At 45.8% G+C, this 20,183-nt stretch overlaps 2 long non-coding RNA genes across 5 annotated transcripts; one reads left to right on the plus strand and one right to left on the minus strand.

Moving 5' to 3' along the window:
* Window positions 1-521: 521 nt before the first annotated feature.
* Window positions 522-6,928, minus strand: LOC135402161 (uncharacterized). Its single transcript, XR_010425047.1, has 2 exons — window positions 6,639-6,928; window positions 522-5,660 (listed from the first exon to the last, which is right to left on the minus strand). It is a non-coding gene; the product is annotated as an uncharacterized LOC135402161 (long non-coding RNA).
* On the plus strand, window positions 6,496-19,967 carry LOC135402160 (uncharacterized). 4 transcript variants are annotated; one of them, XR_010425045.1, is made up of 4 exons: window positions 6,533-8,451; window positions 10,483-10,648; window positions 16,558-16,723; window positions 17,591-19,967. It is a non-coding gene; the product is annotated as an uncharacterized LOC135402160 (long non-coding RNA). The 4 variants fall into 4 exon arrangements; XR_010425044.1 differs by lacking the exon at window positions 10,483-10,648 and adding an exon at window positions 10,700-10,781; XR_010425046.1 differs by lacking the exon at window positions 10,483-10,648 and adding an exon at window positions 10,700-10,781 and having other exon boundaries at window positions 19,644-19,967.
* Window positions 19,968-20,183: the final 216 nt, after the last annotated feature.

Below are 20,183 nucleotides of genomic sequence, written 5' to 3' on the forward strand. Positions count from 1 at the left end.
ACAGTCCTCCTTCCCCCTCAGCACAAACGTGGGTTTCCCGAGGAGGTGGCCCACGGAGGCGGCAATATTGAGCAGCAACAGTACCATCTAGTGACTTGGGCTTACAGGGAGCACCACTTAGCCCGGGAAGAGGGAATCTGTGAATCTGGGAGGCCAAGAAGGTCCCAGATTTGCAAACGAGATCCTATCTCTTGGCTCATTTGGATTTAGGAAACAAATTGCGCTGATGCTTCAACAGTCTGGTTTCTTTTTCCAGAGAGCTGTGTGACCCTGCCTTGGGAGCCGGTCCCGTTTCCAGGCTCCTGACTCCCCGCTGAACCCGGCCCTGCCCCTCGCTCCCTCTGCTGGCAACCAACTCATTGATTTAATGAGTTCCCAACTCCTCGCACACCCACTCGTCCGCACAGCATCAAATCCCGGCAAACGCACCGGAGGAAATGGGGTGATTTCTCTCCCCCGATAAGAGTCCACCTTCTCGCTCTGACGAGCCACTCGCGAAATACAGACTTGGATGTGTGAAATAAATAGACACAATTCAATTTAATCAATCAAAAATAGGCCCAAAATGGAGCGTAAAGGGCCCGCTCCGCGCGGATCTGAAATTACACACTCGGCAGCTGAAGGGAGGAAATCAAATTAGAGCATTTCTTTCCCCATCAAAGGACATTAGTCCCGATGCAGGTTCGTTCCGCCTCGCCATCGCTGATCGCGTGCAGGAGTCATTATCCCTGCAAGAATTCCGGCTGACCGAGGCACCGTGTGGCTGCGCCAGGTTAATGACGGGCTGCGGCGCGTTCTGTGCTCGAGGTGACAACTTTTCACAGCTGTTTCTCAACACACGTGTGCGTGTCACCTCTTTCCCAGGGAAAAAGACCGTTATCAGATGTACGGAACGGGCTGGATCGGGGAGAGGTGACACCAAACCCAGCGCTGCAGAACTTCAGTGCTCAAACACGCTGCCGAGCCTGTGAAATGCCACCGGTACCGGAGGAGAAATTGCTTTGCTGGCTAATCAAACACATCCCCTCCTTGCTGTCAGGAGTGCAGCTCTGCCCTGAGTCCACTCAGCCTTGCTCGTGGGCTGATGAGTGCCTGACAATTTTCTGGTCTCAAATTAAACAGAAAACTAAATTAGCAAATTAATTGTTTGCCGTGTTTTTCCTTAGCCCCCATCAGCTGCCTCAGGACCTGCAGCCAATCCAGAGCCCTTCTCCACAGTTCCCAGTAGAAGGTGGAGCCCTGTGCTGGGTCCTGCTATCTACCAAGTGTCAGTCATGTTAATTTTAAATTACTTTTGTACAGCTTGGTGTCAAAACGATTAAAGCATGAAAAGAAAAACTGAACTAGAGGGAGGAAAGAGGGGGGGGAGAGAGAGAATGAATAATTTACCTTGCATTTACAGCAAGGACACTTGGATTTCCTTAACTCCTCAACTCTGAGAAGCCTGAAACTTCTATTTCTTCAATTCTCACCTGCTTGGGACCATACCTGAGCAGGTGCTCTGGATCACAGAACCATAGAAGCACAGAGTGGTTTGGGTTGGAAGGGACCTTAAAGCTCATCTTGTTCCACCCCCTGCCATGGGCAGGGACACCTTCCACTATCCCAAGTTGCTCCAAGCCCTGTCCAACCTGGTCTGGAACACTTCCAGGGATGGGGCAGCCACAGCTTCTCTGGGCAACTGTGACAGAGCCTCATCACCCTCTGAGTAAAGAATTTCTTCCTAAGGAGGATCCTACAAGGATCTGGGATCTAGTTATCGCCTCCCTCGTGGCCTACAGCGAGGTGATAACTGCTCGCAGCACAGCGCCAGGATTTTATCTCAGTTTCTTCCCAGGAAAGGGTTTTTTCTGCACTGCACTCCCTGATTGCTGCAATCACCAGCACGGACAAACCCACCCACCCACATACAGACCTTTTCTCCCCTTCCCAGTGCTCCACTCCCAACTGGGTTTACTCCATAACTCACACGTACTGTGCTAGATAATTACACACTTGGAAAACACAGAAATGCCTAATCAGATACAGCCTTAAATGCGCAGGAATTAGGGTTGTAGGATTGCGGCGGAGCATCCCTGGAGCTCTCTGCATCTGGCTCACACAACCAGCCCACGTGCACTGTGAAAATGTTGGGTTTGGGGCACAGACTGTTTTTATCTCCCTTCTTAGCTCCATCCACGGATTCTTTCTCTTGCCAGCTACTGAATGGTGTCATCAGTGGTCTTTGAAACACCATTCAAAAATCCCTTGAGGGCAGAAAAAAAAACCAAAAAGGTTTGTAAGGGGGCAACTTGACATCCGCAGAAAATGCAAATCAAGTTTAGCCACTGTTGATGTTTACAATGTATTTCACTTATACATCAGAGCATCTTCCATTCATTAAAAAAGGGTATAAACAGTGGGAATTATTTTGTCATGAGGGACTACAACGTGAAATGAGGTGCCTCAGTAGATGATCACTAGCAGGGTGTCAGAGCTGTTTGGGAAATGAGAGAGGCTTGAGCCTTGAGTGTAACGTATCCTGCAGGATGTGTGTGGGCTTGAACTGATCTGTCAAAAGCAAAGAAAACAATTTCACTAATGGGTGTTTGCTGAAAAATGAGCATGATGTCTTGGCAATTTTGTGCTGTCTTGTGCTCTCTCTTCACTATCACTCCTCGAGTGAGGTGGAGAGGAGACACCTCTGTCTTCTACCTGCATTTTACTCCTTTGGCCTCAGGACTAACTCAGCCTTGCCGGATCCCAAACAGGTCATGCAGAGGGCTGAGAATTGTGTTTGAAACATCCTCCTCCTTCAAAAGCACCTGCCTGACTCCTCCAACGTGTTTTCTCTGTCCTCGTGGCTGTAGCTCCTGTGACCTGCAGCGCAGCCATGGTGGGGAAGGTGAGCACCGCTGCCCACAAGAGCAGCTCAGGGCACAGACAGTGCCATCCCCTCTCTGCTCCCCCGTGTTCCTGCTGCCAGCCCTCGGAGCATGGAATTGGGGACGTTTAGCACCATTTAGGAGCTGTGACTGGACAGTGTTGCCGGGGCTTTCACTGGAGCACGGCGGCATGGGAAGGGTTCTGTCACTGACAGTGGGATTCCCTTCACATGACGTTTCTTCAGCTGCTGATTCACAAGTACATCACTTAAATGACTTTTTTTTTCCTTTCCCATTTGGGAAGCTCCTCTAAACTTCCCTCATCCTCCGCCAGAGGCCTGGCAGGAGGCCGGGAAGATGAAGAGCAGAGTCTCTTGCAGCGTGTTCCAGCGATACTTCAGTGATACCACTGCAGATGTAGCAAGGCCCGAGTACTCCAGGCCAATAACCTCAGCTCTCCCTGGTTAAGCTGTGCTCAGTGCTGCAACTGCAGCTTTAGAAAACTAACACCTTTTTTTACTGGATTCTGCTAGTCTGGATTCAGCAGAATCTCTGCTTGAGATGGAGTCACTTGAGTAACTTTAAAAATAAAAAAATGTCATCAGCCAGAACATGAAAAATACAGGTGTAAATACTACCCTGGATCTGGTAATTACTTAAAATAAAGCACAATTCTCAACCAGATCATCTGTTTTCCCAAACTAAGCAGGGCTGCCCTTCCACCTGGCACCAGAGAGCCAAAAAAACAGCAGGAGAGGGATTTGTATCAAATCTGGTAACAACAAATCACTCCCAACTGCAAAATCTTTATGTATAAGTTATGAAATGGTTTCAAATTTTAAACAGTCTCCAGGCAGGCAATTAACATCATTAATTGAACAAAATTCAGTCAGAATAATTGATTTAGACTTAATCTCAGAACCTGAGACTTCTCAAGGTGTATCTTCAGCCCCTACACAGCCGTGCTGAGGATCCCTGTGCTGAGCACATTATCCCTCCCAGTTCTCAGGAATCACTGCAAACACTCCAGTAGTGAATATTAAAGTGGTCAGTCCTGGAGTGGTTGCCATAAAAACAAGAGGACAAACAATAACTTAGACAAGAGCACATTGAAAAGGACATGTAGGAATAAACCACTTTTCCTCAGTTAAGAGTTCCTGATATCAGGGTGCTGTGGGCTTTTCTCTCTCCAACACTTGAATTTCCTGCAGCTGAAGAATTTCAGTTCTTCGTTTTTATGTGTTGGGGGTTTTTTTTAGGCTTTTGATAATTCTCCTATGACAATTTAAACTATCTACCAGGCATCATCATGCTTTGCAGTGCAGGCTAAGAAATGAGCTCTCTGTTGGGGGACGCTTTATCCATTTGAAGTATCCAGGATGATTTATTCTTATGGGACATGTGGGCAAAGTGACATTTTCCCTTCTTGTGCACTCTAAACACAGGGCTGCAGTGAAACCAAAACCACCAGCATCACAATGTGGTGAGCCATCAGCTTCTCTACAGCGGCTGTTTATTGGGACCTGCCTTTTTTATTGAGGGGGAAAAAAAAAAGAGGATCTGGAAACAATCCATCTCAGCCCAAATTTTTTGAAGGAGTTGTTTTAATTTGCTCCAGAGAAAGCTGTCTGTGTGTAAAGTCACCGATCTGCTGATGAGTAATCAGTGAGCTTTTGTGTTTTAATATTTTGATGTTTAAGGGAAGCAGCGCGAGGCTGACAGAATAAATCCCTGTACTTGGAAGCCGTTCTGCACCGGTTGGAGTACAAAGAGCAAAGGAATAAAAGTACAACAAAGAGAAAGTAACTAAAAGATACTAAAAGGACTAAAACCACACAGCTCATCCTTAACTGAGTGGTGCTGGAGGAGTGTAAAGCCAAGAGATGATTCCTACTCCAAGAGCTGGAGGCTGCTCTTTCCAGTAGACCCTGAACAACGGAATTTAAGAGTTAAAACCCACAAAGGAGACAGGACTTCAAAGAGATCCTCCCCCCTCCATTTACATTTGGGGTTTAGGTTTGTAAATGAAGCCACCTAGAGATTTAGGAGTGGTGTTAAGGAAATGGAAGCATAGGAAAGGTGCGGGGCATCCAGAATCAGGAAATTTCTATGGAAATGCTTGGCTGCTAACAGGATTTACGGGTATCTCCTTGCTCTAATGGATCCTTCTCTTCCACATAATTTCATTACATGTTGCCTGCTTTTCCTGAGTAGTCCCAGCATCCCTGAAACTTGTGGATTCAGCGGAGGAAGGGGGGTTTTTTGGCATCAAAGTGTTGCACCGCAACAGCAGAGAGGATCAACAGCTCCACATTTAAAAGGTGGCAAACTGGGAACCGGCAGAGCTGGAGAGAGGAGCTTGTACAAGGCAACAATCTGGAGCAGGCAGAGGAAGTGAGAGGCCTTTAACTGCTGGGCAGAATCACCCCAGCCCGTATCTAATGAACCACACGGTATTTACTGGCCGTGTTTGTGTGTCAGCAGACTCGCTTTCCCCTCCTGTTTTTTCCTTTTTTTTTTTTTTTTTGTGGCTTGCATATGTTATGCATTTTTAGTGTTGTCTGGTTAAATAATTTAAGTATTAAACAGCAGATCCCAAAGCCCTCTCAGCCTGGAGACATCCTTCAGCCGACTCTAATGGGAACGAGTTTTACCCCTTATTGAAGTTTTCGGGCAGTGAGGTGAAGAGCAGCGCATCCACGCCTGGGACAAAGGACAGCTCAGCGCATCCTGAGCAGGGAAAGGTTGGGCTCGATGACCTCAGAGGTCTTTTCCAACCTGACGGATCCTGCGATTCTGTGAAAGCACCACAGGTGTGCGAGCTGGCCCCGTTTCCTCGGTTTTTCCACCCAGGAAATGTGCGAGCCCTTCCCCAGCCGAGGAGGCGGCCGGGCTCCCCCGCAGCCTCGGCAGGCAGAGGGCAGCAAAGGAGCCTTTTCACTTTTTTTCTTTCCTCTCTTTTTTTTTTTTTTTCTTTCTTTTTTTTTTTTTTTTTTTTTTGTTCTCAGCCCCGTTGCAGTTGGAGCTTTCCAGCCCGATTGTGCTAAAACGCTTCTGTACCAGCGTTCGCGTTCACCAGCCCGGCCTCCCCTCCCCCTCAGCCCGCTCCCAGCCCCCGGATCCAGGGATCGCCCCCCATCCCAAGGAACACGGGAGGAATGGGGTTGTTTAGAGGGTCGTTGCCTCCTGCCCCCCCCCCTTGGGTGAGGGTCTTTTCGCCCCCCACCCACCCCATTGCGTTCTCCCCACCCCTCAGTTTTGGGGGTGCTGAGGGGAGCTCCCCGCGTTGTGAGGGAAAGGGGGGGTCTGCCCCCCACTCCGCCGGGTTTTGAGGGAAAACTGTGGGTTTTCCCTCCCCCCGTCGGGTTATGAGGAGAAAACGGGGGGTCTGCCCCCCCTCCCCCAGCCTGCACGGCGGTTACGAAGGAGTTTATCCCTCACTTCTCCCTGCTCCATCTGCACAGGAACTGAGGGGAGGTGGGGTTGCTTGAGGGGTGTCAGCGGGCTCGGGGGGCGTCCGGGCATGGGGAGAGGGAGCTATGACGTGCCCCGTCCCTTCTCCCATTCCCGGCCTGGGACTCTTTCCCTCCCGCTCCCCCCGCCCCCCCCCCGCTCCTAAGCGGGAGTTTCCAGGAAGCGCTGAGGAGAGCCGCAGCACCGCGCAGCCTCTCGCACAGCGCGCTCCTTCCGCCGAGGCCGTGGCAGGAACGCCAAGTAGTCCCAACCGCCTCCTCCGCCTCACTCAGCAAAACGCTCCGTCGCGCCCTTCCTTACCCTGGACACTCTTACAGGAACGGGGGGATAAGACTTTCCCTTCCCGCATTCCACCCCCCCCCGGCTGGATAATCGGGATGTAAGGGATGGGGGGTGGGGGAGGTGAAAAAAGCCCAGCGCCGGCTGCGGCGGAGGGATCCGGAGGCGCGGAGGAGTGAGGAGGCGCGGGGAGCGCTGCGCGGAGCGGGGGGGGGGGGTGAGCGGGAAAACGCGGCGCGGAGCCGGAACAGCGCCCCCCCCTCCCCTGCGGCGGGGGCGGGAACAGCGCCCCCCCCTCCCCTCACCCTCTGAGGGGGTCGCTGTGAGGGGTTGGGGGGGGGGACGCGCCAAAGTTTTGGGAAACTTTCCCCTGTTTGAAGCTTGAGGGGTCGTTTCTAAGCTCCCCCCACCCTCTCGCCGCGGTGCCCTGAGCGCCCTCAGAGCGGGTCCCACAGCGGCGCCGCCTGTGCCGCCTCCCCCCCCCCCCCATCCTTCAGTGTGTCAGCGCACCTGGGTTTTTCCCCTCATTCCTTCCCTCCCTCCCTCCCTCTCTGGGAGCCGCTCTCCCTGCGCCCCACAGATAAGGCGCTGGGCTCACCCCACCCCACGGGGCGCTCGGTTGTGCTGGATAAGCAGGGCCCCGCCACGTTGAGGGGAAGTTTGCCCCGTTTCTCTTCCCCCCCCCCCTCGCCCCCGGGTGTTTGACTTCGCACAGGACCCCCCAGCGCACCCTCCCTTAACCCCGCAGGGAGCTGCGATCACCCCTCACCCCCCCATCCATCCCCCTGTCCCGGTTACACTCGTGTCCTCCTATTAACCCTGTGCAGAGAGGACAAAAGCTAAACTATGATCCTGGCTCTGCCTCCCCCCCCCCCCCCCCCATCCCGCTCCCGGCTCCATGAGCTTCACATCCTCCTGCTAAGGCTGAAAGGAACAAGAACAAGAGCTGCTGATGGTTGTAAGGCCTCGCTCGGCTCTCCCCACCCCCTCCGCCGGCACCATCCCCCACTGCAGCTCCCATGGACTCGTATCCCTCCCATTAACGCTGAAAGGGGAGGACAGGAGCCCTGATGGGTTTTTCTCAGGCTTTACTCTTGTTTTTTCCCCCCCACACCCACCCACACACACACCCCCTCTCTACCAACCGGCACCAGCTCCACAGCCCCTGCAGAAGTGCAGAGCTGGCTCTTGCCGGCACATCCATGGATGCCCCTTTCCCTCTGAGCACATCCATGAAATGTCCCTTCCCTCTGAGCTCCAAAGGGGAAAAAAAAAAAAAAAAAAACAAAAACGAAAAAGAGAAAAAAAACCACCCTCGTTCTGCTTATTCATTATAAGCGCTTGGCAGTGTGCTGTTAAAAACGTGCGATCTCTTGTTTTTAGAAGCATCTGTGCTTTAAGAATAAGGTTTTGTCTCCTTGAATGTGGCTCTTCATAATAATCTCTTGAAGTGCTGCGTTTTTGTCCTTAAAGTTCTATTTTATTACCTCTTCTGGATCGGTGAAGGTCGGTTTAACCCTTTAGAGATGAAAATCAGGAGCCACTTTAGGAAAATGTTGCTTTTTTTCTTTACTAATTCGTGGTTGCAATAATATTTTATTGAGGATTTTTTTCCCCCCAGCCCAGTCCTGCATGCTGAAGGAAGTGTGTGCTTCAGCACTGATTAAAGTCATGTATGAGTTAATGAGAAGCTTGCAGAGTATGTGAAGCAAGAGAAAATCTTTAACCAGCTCTGCTGTTCCTTCTACATACCACAAACTTGCACGCTGTAACCAGAAGGTGGATTGAATATGTGTGAAATGCTGCAGTAGGAGACTCTTAAATCGCATCACAGGTGGATGCTCACTCAATTTATACATTATCCTTTCAAAATACCTTAAAGTTGGGTGGGTTTGGCGGGGTCTTTTTAAGCATTTTGAGACTTCCTATTTCCTATTTCCATTGAAATCCTTGGATGAAAGGTGCTATAAGCTTAGGAAATATGATTTTCTGGATTGTTGTTTTTTATTTTAAACAATGTTTCCCCCTCTGCTTCCCAGGTTAACAGATTGATAGCACAGAAGAGCCTCTGAGGTGCTGGAGGTACCAGCAGTGGTGTCAACATTCCAGTTGTGGGACTTCTAATTTGAGAAACGTATTGTCATAAGGAATAAGATCAAGGCTGAATCCTGCTTGCATTTAGGTCCAAATGCAAAATATGCTTTGGAAGGAGTCCCCAGGGAACACTGAGAGTAATTAAGTAAAAATAAAACCTTTCACTTCAGCCCCCCCCTTCTCCTTTTAACACAGACAAGTCAGTGTGATGCTGTTTTCATTCCACCATTTTCATTATGTGTCCTGATATTTCTTAATTTTGTATTGCATCTGAAATCCTCGAGTGACTTATAATTTCTGTGATTTGGGGGTATTTCTAGACCATACTTTTAAAGAAGTCATCTCACTGTGTCCCAGAAGGAGCCATTGAACAGTCATTCTCATAAACAGCACTGAACTTCTTACAGCCTTGCTTTTCCAAACACCTTTTTTTTTTCCCCCCCTGTAATTTTAATCCTTAACTATTGAATTCCCTTTTCTTTACATTAAGTAAATATTTATTAATACCAGTTGAGGGGGTTTTTTTCATCTTTTTAAAAGAACAGAGCCTTGTCACTAAGATGATCCTTTCGTATTGAGGAGATGACATAAAAAAGGAGTGAAGGAGAGTTGTCTTGTGCTGGAAAATGCCATTTTTGGAAAACAATACTATAGGAAATGGAAATGAAAAATACATTTTATGCTGGTGGGAACTTGTAATGAGGCTAAGAGAGGATTTGATGTCCCAGAAAAGCAATGATTACAAGGGGAAAAGCGGGACTTTATCATCCATTTGTAAAAGTTCTCGGGCTGAATATCCTTTCGGGGAGCTGAAATTTGGCTCAAGTCTGCTTATGAACATCTGTTGAATGGAATTTTAAAAAGGCACAGATTATAATCTTAGTTTCTGTTGGCTGTTTAAGATGATAAAATAAAGCAAAATAAATGTTTCTGCAAGTACATTTGGGGAGTTTTTTTGTTAATAATGAGGTGGGTGAATGTTCAGTTGTCTCCACTGCTGGTTACCTGGTTGTATATGTGTTTCCATACATTTTTCTTCATTGCATATAAAATATTCCCTCTACCCCTTTCTATAGCTGTTTAATTCCATTTGAACACTCCTTGTAAGCTTTCAAGTTTTGGTTGGTTTGTTTTGGTTGGGTTTTTTTTTTGTGACAGGAGGCTCTTGGATTTTGGCATCCATGACATTTTTTCCACCAAGAGTACAGTGATATATTTGAAGGGAAATTTTGAGAGCTCTTGGGTATTCCCAGAACTGCTTCGATTCACATCCTGCCCACCTGTCCCTCTGACAGGGTTCTGTAAATTCAACCACTTTGTGTCCACTGGCTCTGGGTAGCACCACTTCAGCATCTATTTCTGCAGCGTTTGTGACCTCCAGTTATTCAGGGAGGTCTTCACTGTAATTTTCCCTCCTATTATTTTGCCTCTTTTCGCAGCCTGATGTTTTTTTTGCTCTTGTTTTCTCTTCCAAGCGAGGATGCTGTGAGTGCTTCAGCTCAAAATTTAGGTCATCTCCGATGGAAGAAGGGAGACCTAAAAAGTAAAAATAAGATTTCAATGTGCCTTTAAAAGTGACAACTCTTTGGGAGGAAAAAAAAAAAACGTACGAGCTCACCTGTATTTTGTGGCAGTAGGGAATGGAGGGAGCCTTTTCTGATTCCAGAAGGAAAGCTGAGTATCTCCTTGGGAGTGTGGTTTCTCTTCCATGTTTTCCTGATCTTTCATTTTCACACCTGATTTGAGCTTTAATCACTCAAATTATTCATAGGCTTGCCCTGGAAAAAGAAGAGAGTGACCTTTCCCCATCTGGAGTAGATGGATTTGCCATCAACAATTGTAAATGGATGACTTAATGATGGGGTCTACGCTTGGAATTTTGAATTCTGTGATTGCACCACGTTTCTGGAGTTCTGCACATGGTCTTTTCTGAACTGGTAAGTTGAAGTTATACCACAGGGATTTATTTTTTGCAATTTCTCTCTTAGCACTGGGCTCCTGTCTACAAAGTGTTGATGATCCTCCCGAACTGCTGAGTCACCAAAGCACACGTGCCTTGCTCAGGACCAGGTCTGTAAGTTGCAGTTGTATTTTTTTTTTTTTTTTGGTCTGTAATTACATCCAGTGTCTTCCATGACAAGGAACCTCAGGACAATTTATGAACTCAACAAAAGTGCTGCCCGTTGGGGGTTATGTGATCACAGCTTTGCTGTCCCAGAGGGGCCAGAGAGCCCAAACTGCTCCTCAGTTCCTGTGGGTGGCTGGAATCAGCCACTGGAATTCCTAGATATCTGTTGCTCTTGCTTTTCTGCTACTTTAGTGGCTTAATTTAAATTACTAAGGAACTTGTGAGTCTGTTTTGTTTGCTTTCTGCTCTTCCCAGCAGCATTCTGCAGTTTTATATGTATTAAATGTGCTAAGCTTCATCTGGCCTAGATGTACAATAAATACCTTAGTCAATGCAGTTAAGTCCAGTTTCCTCTATTCACTCAGAAGAGATTTGTTTCTTATCTGAATTGTTCTTCCATTCAGAAGGAGAGAAGCCTTGCACAGCCAGAGCTCACCTCATAAATCACCCAGACAAATGGAACTTGGGGCAGGAGAAGATACAGAATGAGAACAGTTGTGATTTAGGCTCCATGAAGTTTGTGGAGCTGTGCCTCACTTCACCCTTAAATATCCTCTGGTGTTTGGTGCCTTCCATTTGACAGAATAGGTCTAGTATTGATAACTTTTTTAATCAAAATACTAGAAAGACCTTCTTGGTCTTCATCCCGGCACTGCTCTGACATGCAGATACAACGTAATCTCCTCACTAATTTACTTGGCTCTATCATGGAAGATGGGGCTACCAGCCAACAATCTGTGCAGCCACAGCACCTCAGAGGACCTGGAGTGCAGGTTCTGGGCCAACAATGGTAACACACAGGCTACACCTCCTCCTAACCCCAGAGTCACCCTCTGGCTGTTTCTGCTGGTTAGAACTCCTCTGATGACTTCCCGAGCTGCTCTTTGCTTGGTCTCCTGCCCAATTTCAACAATTCGTCTCATTTTCGTTCAATACAAGGTTATCTATCAGTTCTTGTATAATGTTCTCATTACTTGCAGTTATGAAGTAGTGAAGGGGCTTCTTTTTGATTCTGAGACTGTTTGATGAATATATCTGTTGGCACCTGTCCTTGCTTCCCCCACTCCTTCCAAACTCACTTTAAGGATCCTCCACAACAATCTCGATGCCCTTAGTTACGAAGGGTCGTTCCCTCTACAAGATTAGAGCTTCCTGTTGGTGTTTTGTCCTTTCTGGGCAAGGAAAGGCTGATATCTCTGAGCTCAGTTGTTACTTCGTCTCCTCAGCTCTCCCAGGGCTCTCGCAGGCGCTTTCAGTTCTGCCTTAACATCTTTGATTTGGTGAGGTTCCCTCCTATTTACATTTCTTCACATGTATCCTCTTCCCACCATCTGCTACCTTGTGTTTTTCTCCTCTCTGAGAGGTAGTGACCATATTTCATACAACGTCGTTCTACACGGTTTTCTTAACATTTAATTAAAAGGTTCTGAAAGAACAAAGCAGATTAGAATTCACCCATTCTGTGCAGGCACTTTAAGTGAGGAGGGAACAGCTCAAGAAAGAGCCTTGAATGAATTTGCAACGAAAATTTTGTGTACTGTTTATCCAAAGGGTATAGTATCAAATTAATTAGGTGAGTTTTATTACTGACAGAAGTTCAGGTTGTTATTAGAGAATGCCATCTTCTCTGGAAACTCTTTTTCTTTGGAATTCAGCAGGTCTCCTGAGTAGTATTTACTTTGGAGTGAGTGTGTGGCTGTGCCTTGTTAGATAAAAGCTGCAGTACTAAAACTGTTTTACTGAACTTAGCTCCTGACCTGCCTTCTGAGGCCACAGCTACAAAGGGATGATACATCAATCTAGTTTGTTTGATCTAATTACAGCTGTTTAACCATCCTGAGCACAAGTGCACTCACCCTACTTTGTTATGCTGATTTCAGGTATTTTCACTGTTAATCGGGTGCACGGTGCTTGGTTCTTTCTTGTATTAATTTACCTCTCCAGATATTCTCAGCAGTTATCCCATGGAGTGGTGTTCTGCTGCTCAGCTGGATGTTACTTTTCACAACGTGTTGACAGGGAATTCTCAGGAATTTGAGGATTCTGTGGGTCAACCTGACAAATGACTGTTCCTTTTCTCCTGGCATCCATTGGGTTTGTTTGTTGGGTGGTTTGGTTTTTTTCTTTTTGCCTGTGCAACTTCTTTTTCAAAATGCTGCATGAAGAAGAAACTTGGGAGATCCATCACAATGCATATTCCTGTGAGGTTGCACAGGTGGAAAGGTTTAGTTATGTGGCCTCACAGGGCTTTTGCTGCTTTGATAATAGAAGAAATGCAGAAAGAGAAACAGTGAGATGTCATCAACCTGCTCCTCCTGTAGGGGATTCATCAGGAGCAGTTTCCCCAGTGGTGTTCCTGGGTGTAGCCTGCTAGCAGGGACTGATAGCACAGGGCACTGGTGCAGAACTGGGACGGCCAGGAGTGGCAGCCAAACATCAGGATGACAAAATTGCATTCCTAGAAACCCTTGTGAGCTCAGCTGCAGGGGCAGGACACAACCCAAAACTTCCCTTAACATGCAGGAGCCCATTGCCACCTGTGGAAGAGCAGATTTCTGATTAATTCCAACAGAAAACTCCCAGTTTTGCCAGGGATATTGTCATGGGATCTCTTTTGATGTATATATCTGATCTTCTCTGCTTGGCATAAGAAATTACCTACATTTTTTCCCAAGCACAAGTCCAAGGACTGGAGCTCCATGGAGCTTCAAGGAATAAGCATGGCCTCTTGGGCCAGGAGAAAGGATTTATGAACACAGAGAACAACTCCTCAGTGGTTGCACAGGGCCTTGCTCACCAGTGGAGGTGATTTACCACGGAATGGGTGCAGAATGGTATCACACAAACCTGTTAGAAATTTGAGCTTGCCCTGATGTGTGCAAAGGTCTGCCAGAGGCAGGGAAAGGTGTGTGGAAGCAAGGAATGGAAAGATACTTTCAGTGTTACGGACATCCAGCGAAAAAGCCTCTGCAAAACAGCCTTTTTTTAAGGAGAAACTGCATTAGGATTTTACAAACATGAGGTAACACAGCAATTTAATAAAAGAAACAGCGTTTGACTTTATTCACAATCACTGTTAGGTGATGTCATGCTACTGTGGGCTGAGGTGGAGCTCGGTGGAGATCTGCAACAGAACTATCAAAGTAGTTTGGCTTGGCAAAATCAAACTAATAAAACAAGAAATATTTAATGTGAAGTGGCTTGTAAACTCCAAACTCAGTGTGTCTGTCTATCAGCATAAGGGATGTGCTTAACACACTCCCTCAGCTCTCTGGAGCTGGCAGCTGGAAGGAGGTCCTGCAGGTAACTTCCTGAAGTGACAGCCTGTGACAGGGGCCCAAACCCGGGTGTTCTTCATCTCAAAGTCCACTTTTCTAATTGAGACATTCCTTTCCCACCAGTATTTTTCTTCCTGTATTTGCTGTAATAACAAATATATCTGTCATAGAGCCATCAGGAGGTCCTTAGCTCCCATCCCACTCTGAGATAAGAGAGATGCCTATCTGTATCCCATACAGATGTTTGTGTATCCTGGCCTTAAAGAAATCAGCAATGCAGGGTTTTCTACAGCTTCCCATACAGTGTTCTCATTGTTCAAACTTCACTTTTGTTACTTTACCAAATCTCACTGTGAATTAAGAATATTACCTCTTTATTTCCAGTGGGCATGAACATTTGGCTGCTGACAAAATGGACTGTTGGTATTTCATCCCTTCCCATGAGCTCTCTCTTTTTTCTTTCCTTTTTTTTTTTTCTTAATTGATTAAGCAAATCCAGCATTTCATTTTGTTCTTGAAGGTTAGATTTCCTCAGCCTCCCAGCATTCTTGCTGCTCTCTTTGTGCTCTTTCCAGTTGCTTTGTATCTGCTTTTATTTTCTTATGTGGTACCTGAAAACGGGTAGAATATTCCAGCTGAGATTTCACTGAGTTCAGCAAGATAATTGTCAGGGGTGTCCTACGTAAAGCAGCTTTATTAAATATTTCTGTGATGTATTATCTTTATTGTGCTGACTCAAATTCAGTTTGTGGTCCATTATAACCACTCTCTGCCCAGCCAGTTGCTCCCCTCCTCATCCAGACCTGTGTCTGGATTCTTGGCTACAAAAAAAAAACTCCACTGGAAATGCCATCCCTGAAAATAAGGAGCTGAGGAGGCTTTTCAAAAGCACTGTTCTCATGAACTCCAAGTGTGTCAGCCTGCCAATGGAAGTAGAACTGTGACATAATTGTGAGATAATATTAATTTTCAATATTGGATGAAAATTATGTTTTGTGTTATTATTACTGAGAAAGTGTTAATGTCCTAAAAGTTCTGAGATGGAAAAGGGAGTGTTTGTTTGCAAATGGGAGAGAACACACGAGTCTTAGATTATCATTTTCTTGCTAAATGTTTCACTCTCTCATTAACAAGACAAGCAGAATAATTAGTTAATGGCCCTTTTTAAAAATAATAGAGTCCCTAGAGGTGAGGTGAACCAGAATTAAATCTGAAAGGCATTTGAAGAAAGAAGAAAACAACAACAGAAAAATTCTGGGATCCTGGTTTGCTCCCAAACATTGATGGCATGAAGATACAATTGGTGGCTGTGAGGTGTCCTCTGGTGAGAACACTGAGAAAAAGAGAAATTGCAGAAAAAGGAAAGCAAAATTGAAAACCCCAAAAGAGAAGATGCTTTCTGGCTCTGTGCTAGTGCATGTTATTGTTTACAGAAAGGTGAAGAGGTGGCAGACCCAAGGAAGGAGCCTTTGCCAGCATGGAGCACTGTGTGTTTGAAATCATGGAAAAGCTCCCCGGTGCTCAGACAGTTGAGAACAGGAGATCCCAAGAAGGGCAGCCATGGTTTGGTGCTGTGTTGCCAGAGCAGGAACGTTCTGTGTGGAGAGATGAAGAGACCTGAGATGGAAGACACAGGTGATCCATGTTCCTGGAGTGTTATTTATGACAGAAACAAAGAACCCTTGGAAAAGCCAGACCTGTGTTGTGACCTTGTGGAAGGTGCAACCCTTTGGGATTTTTGGAAAGCTGTACCCTTAGAAAGTCCTGGTTTTCCAACAGTTCCCTGCAGAGGCAGAGGAGCCCTCTCTCCTGAGGTGACAGTGTGTGCAGGCTCAGCCCCACAAGGATCACTGCTTAGTTCTCCAGGCACTGTCTGACACAGGGAATGTGCTGAGCTGGTCCCTACTCCAGGGCCCACATTAATTCTCTCTGTGTTCCGTGTTTCTTCACGCTCCTGTGACCGGGATGAATTTACCAGGGGACTGACTGGTGTGTTCAATTTTCCTGTGTACATTCCTTACACTTTTGCCCATCCTAATCCAGTTCCTTGCACTGTGATGCAGTCCCTAATTATAAATTAAATCATACAACCTGCCTTCTCAAACTCGTCTCATTCAGAGTTTTCTTTTATCCTTGTTATTTGATGTTTGCTTCCATATTTTATTTATTGCATGTAATTCAGGTGCTGCAGTAAATACAGAATTACTAATTGTAATGGATTTTCGTTGTGCTTATCACTATAGTGTCTGAATACTTTTTAACCACCATACATGTTTCTTCACAAAATTGCAGAGGTTTTCCTCTCATTTCACTGATGCAAAGTAGGGAAATTAATGGCAAAACTTTCAAAGTTCTCCAGTGTATCTGTATGTTCCAGAGTGACAACAAACCAACTTCCAACCAGCCCCAGTAAATTAATTGTGAATATCTTCTTCACCAGGTTGCAGAAGAGCTTTCAGAGGGGCTGCTGGTGCTGGTTATTTCCTCTAATTTGGAGTTTCCTCACACTGGGCTTGAGGAGTCTCTGCTGGCTGCCTCACACCAGGATTTTGAGGAAATTGTATCCCACTTCATCCACAAGGACATCAACCTCCAGCATAAAAACAGTAAGTCCCTTCCAGCCTGAGAGCCCCACTGGAAGGATTCTCTAAAACCTAGTTTTTCTAATAATAAGACATTCTATTTTAGCAATCAGCTTAATTGCACTCAGGCCTTTAGAGTTATATTTGGTGCCAACATAACCCTCGAGTTTAAATACCTGTGTTCAAGCCATAACCTGTGTATATGGACTCACCCTGTCCTCTCTTCCCTTTGTTTTGTTGGAGTTTGCTGAAATGAGGCTTCAGTCTTCTCTCCTGACAGATTCTCTGCTCTCATAACCAGCTCAGGGAGCCTTTTCTGTGACTATCCCAGCTTTCACATGTCATTCTCTACTAGAAGCTGTACCCAAAATTCCGTAAGAGAGCCATAACATCTGGATGTGCCTTACCTGCTCTTCAGATCTCACCTGTCATCTTCATTCCTGTGACTAAATAACGCCTCTGAGTCTCCATCCTTGCCTGTTAACTGTGATGAATTCCCAGTTTACAAGAGTTTTGGCTGTCAGTCCCTGTGTGAGCAGCCTTGTGATTTGCATTAATCTTATTACTGCATTCCACCAGTCCATTCCTCAGGATTCCTGTGCTGTTCCAGAACCTCATCCAGTTCTTCATTTAGGACATTCCAGTCCTCTGCATTGATGCTTTTTGAATTTGTCAGTAACTATCTGTACTAATGGTCTTTTCCCAATTCCTTGTGTCACTTAAAGCCAATCATAGCACCAGATCTGAGAGCAGAAGCTTTCAAAGCACTCAATCCTTAGCCCAGAAGTTCCCATTTCAGCACAACCCAGCGCTGGATTTTTAGTCATTTTTTACCCAGAAAACTTTTCTTGCACTAATCTTCCTATTTTCCAATTTAACTTGTATTTTCAGATGTTGCACCAGACCAAATGCTCTACTGATTTTGGGGGCTGTGAGATCAGCTGTGTCTTCCTTTACCCAGAAAAATCTGCTTCCTTATCAAAGAGAGACATCAGCTTTGTCTGGCATGATTGCCTGTGTTAAACCTTTTTTTTTGCATTTTATCTCTTTACTTTCCTCTACATCTTTGCCCCCTCCAGAGGAAAAATAATTTACATTTTGAGGTCAGGTTAATTAGCCTCCAGTTGTCTGGACTTACTTTCCAGGTATTTGTATTGATTTTGGGGTGGTTTTTTCTCCTTTCTCCCCATAATAGGATGCCAATTTTTGATTATTTTTGTACTTCTAGAAGTGGTAGAAAAAAACCCCACTCATTTGCATCACAACTCAACTATTAGGCTTCATGTTTTGATTGGGTTTTGCTTGTTGGTGGGTTTTTTTTTGTTTGGTATTTTTGCCTTTTTAAAGAAGGATGCTTTGTCACGACTGTGGATGCAGGAAAAAGTAATGAATTGCAAAGTTCTTCAAAAAATAATGATAATGAGAAGGTCCTTAAGCAATGATAGCTGGGTCCAGGGCTCTGTTATCCTGTGGCACTGTTGATAAGTGCCAGTGGCTGATCACTGACATGCAGAACTTCTGTTCCTGGTGCTGCTTCAGCTTTATTTAAACAGAAACTGAAGTGTGCTGGGGACTCTGCACTCGTGCATGAGGTAGTCCTGAACAAAATACACTCTAAGAATAGACAAAGTAAACAAAACAATGGGAAGACAGTGAATCCAGAGGGTCAGGATTACGTAGGGAAGGCTCCAGTGCCCTCAGTGCCCTCCTGAACCCATGGCACGGGAAAACCGAGGTCAGCCACTATGTTTCCTGCAGCTGGGGAAAAGTCATATTTTTAAATGCTTTGTTTTGTCCTGTAGTTAATTCCACTCTTTTTCTAACAGCTAAACTGAACAGGAATCTTTCTGAGCAGGTTTCACTCAGGTACCCAATTCTATCCAATTAAATGTTTGGATTTGGGGTGGTTTTTTGGTGTTGTTTTTTCAGGGGTTTGCCAGATATACTCAATATTTTTCCAAATATTTGAAAACTATGTATTTTTTTATGATTCTTCAGCATGTTTTACAGAGGAAGTTCTGACCAATGCCTTGGTTTTACTGAAAATTCATGTCTTATGCCCAGCCTTTACAAGCAGAGCTATTGCCAAGGTGTGATCACCTTGGCCCCTCTCAAGTCAGAGATAACTGATAGATAAAAATGACCTCGTTTCACAGTCCCACAGCTGAACTCTGAAAGTTCCAGCCAAGCTGGTCAGAATGTGTTTGAATTTTTTTGTTTCTAAGTAAATGTCACTGAGGTACCAACTCGTGACATTCAGAATCTGACTTTGAGGCCACGTGCATTTGAGGTCGATGGGGTGGAGGCCTCGAGCAGAAAATGGGTCCCATCCCCACACACAGACCCCCTGTGTGAATGTGAACCCCATGTGGGTTGATTACAGAACTCAAGATTGTGAAATACACATTTATGGGTGGCTGCTGAAAGGCAGATAATTAGAATTTCTCTCTGACCCTTCCATGAGCAAATGTTTCCAAGCTGCTCAACACCTTGTTTAAGTGGAATATTGGGGTTGGTTTGGTTTACTCGTTTTTCCACCAGCTATTTGTGCCTGCCTTTGTACAGCTGGAATGAAGGGACGCTACTAAGTGTTCTCCCCATAGCATGAATATTTAATAGTTTGCGTGTTCTTTCTCTGTATCGTGGGTGTGCCTATAGAACACCAACAAAACATCTTAAAATCAGGTTTTGCACGAGATTTTCAAAGCACATCATGGGATTGAGTCACACTGCTGAGTAAACTACACCACTGTAGCATTTCACCTAAAATTTGGGTTTGCCACATGGTGGTATTTTACAAACCAGCACGGGTTCAGTGAACTCCCCCTCAAGATTTAATTCCAGTTTGATCCAACTTCCCAGTACGGACAAACTGGTGTCCTTTAGAAATAAAAGAAAAAATCTTTAGCCCGCTGAAAAGAAGATTTTTTTCTTTGTTTCTCAGATGTGCAGACACTCATGTTCTCCAGCTCTGAGCTGCTGGGAGTCTGCTGGGCGGATCCTGCAAAGTGCTGAGTCCATGGCTAACTTTAAGGGAGTATATCCTGAAAATCACCGGGACTGCTGATGTTTAAAATTACACAGAGACTTAAGTACTCTGATGGCCCCCGGCCAGTGGCCTTCACATCTTCTAGGACTGAGCCCTAAGGAGACACAGTGTACGGCTGCAGCTGAATTTCCTTTTCCCATTTTAAATATAAGGTTTAAAGCCCAAATTCTGACAGCTGTTTAATTAAAGATACTCATTTTAACCGTGAGGAACGTGATATGCAGCGTTGCTACGCCTGGATTCTTTCTTTCTGCCTCTCCTGGCATCCCAGCTCACTCCTCTCCAGCGTTAGTGCAGGGCTTGCAGTTTTCAGGGCTGCTCCGTTCCTGCTTTATCCTCTTCCATCTTTTCCATCTGCTTTATTCTGTTTGGAAAATGGCAATGTAGAATGTGTTTGGTGTAACCTTAATCCTGACCAGCATCTGGGCTCCGTTT

The sequence above is a fragment of the Pseudopipra pipra genome, chromosome 24 (genome assembly GCF_036250125.1).
Source record: "Pseudopipra pipra isolate bDixPip1 chromosome 24, bDixPip1.hap1, whole genome shotgun sequence".
Taxonomy (NCBI): domain Eukaryota; kingdom Metazoa; phylum Chordata; class Aves; order Passeriformes; family Pipridae; genus Pseudopipra; species Pseudopipra pipra.